General features: G+C 34.3%; 1 protein-coding gene across 1 annotated transcript in view; it reads left to right on the top strand.

Moving 5' to 3' along the window:
• KCTD3 (potassium channel tetramerization domain containing 3) overlaps window positions 1-1,578 on the top strand; it is a 76,425-nt gene that overhangs the window by 16,673 nt on the left and 58,174 nt on the right. The gene's annotated exons all lie outside the window — the stretch shown is intronic.

Below are 1,578 nucleotides of genomic sequence, written 5' to 3'. Positions count from 1 at the left end.
ATTTGTTTATCCCTGTTGAGTTCAGTTAAGAAAAAATAGTCACGATAAGTTGAAAAATATCTAAAATGTCTTCTAAACTTTACAGATATAGTTTAAAGAATCCCAGATGTATTTTTTTTAATCTGAATTTATGAAAGGTTTGGCATGCCTGGTAGTGCTGTTTACATCAGTAATCTCAGGTTTATATTTTCCTTGTAGTAATGATTAAGTGCAGACTTTATGTTTTAAGAGTGTTTTGGCGGGGCGTGGTGGGTCACGCCTGTAATCCCAGCACTTTGGGAGGCCGAGGTGGGTGGAGTTGAAGATCAGCCTGACCAACATGGTGAAACCCCATCTGTACTGAAAATACAAAAATTAGCCAGGTGTGGTGATACATGCCTGTAATCCCATCTACTTGGGAGGCTGAGGCAGGAGAATCACTTGAACCCAGGAGGTGGGGGTTGCAGTGAGCTGAGATCTCACCGTTGTACTACAACCTGGGCAACAGATCAAGACTCCATCTCAATAAATAAGTAAATAAACTTTTTTTAAGAAAGAGTGTTTTGTGGATTTGTAATTTTAATTATGAAATAGCATGGAAATTTTTTTTTGCATAATTTTTTTGGGGATGGTTTTGTATGAGGCAAAGCTAATTTGGTAAAGGTATTTTTTTTAGAAAGCATTGTTTTGAATTTATCATCTTATGTATTTGAATTGGGATGACTTGTAGACTCTCGTTTACATATTATGTACGTATTTTTGCCGATAACGAATTCCAGAAGGATTGTGAAATGATAAGTGATCGAAGTGTAACAGCATAACTTTCTTTTTGTCATTGTACACAATACTGAAGATTGCTCTTTTCCAGAAACACCACATTATGACGCACAATTTAACTCACTGGGTAATAATTGTAAGCAGGATGATGCTATTACATTTTCCAGTCTTTGTGTTTGCATTGATCACGATCTTTCTTTGCTTTCACCAATGTCTGACATTTCAAAGCAATATACTCATGCAAAGTGATGAAGGAAGAAAATTGAGGACATATTTGGATTTCCTCACATATAGTTAAATCATTCAGCACAATGGCAAAAAAAGATTTCAAAAGGAAGAAAAATATTTAAACTGTTTAAAAGTGTAATCTTTTCTACAAGTTGTTTTTCCTCAAGTTTTTATATCAATAAGTTACAAAATCTTTAAAAACAGAGTAGTACGTGAAGACCTGTATGATGTTCTCCTAGCTTCACTAATTTTCTACATGGTTAGGCTTTATGTTTATGTCTCTTTTTCTTGCTGAGTTTATGACAGTGTTACTTCTATTAACGAAGAGTAGTTGTGTGAATTGCTGCCCCCTTGGGGCGTATATTCCACTTTAGATCTTTAATCCTTGTGAAGTTTACTTTTTTGTATGTGGTGTGAGATTTAAGGATTTATTTTATTTTCTTCTCAGTGGGTAGGTAATTATGTTCTGACAATTTATTACGTAAATCATTCTTTGTCCATGAATCTGATAGCCCATTTTATCTTGCTTTATGTGTGTGTATATACTTGGATCTGTTTTTCAGTTCTCTCATGTCCTTATGAAATATGTCTATT

This window comes from Mandrillus leucophaeus, unplaced genomic scaffold (genome assembly GCF_000951045.1).
Source record: "Mandrillus leucophaeus isolate KB7577 unplaced genomic scaffold, Mleu.le_1.0 Scaffold309, whole genome shotgun sequence".
Classification (NCBI taxonomy): Eukaryota; Metazoa; Chordata; class Mammalia; order Primates; family Cercopithecidae; genus Mandrillus; species Mandrillus leucophaeus.
The sequence above is the reverse complement of the archived record's forward strand: the minus strand, read 5'-3'. Positions and strand labels throughout refer to the sequence as shown.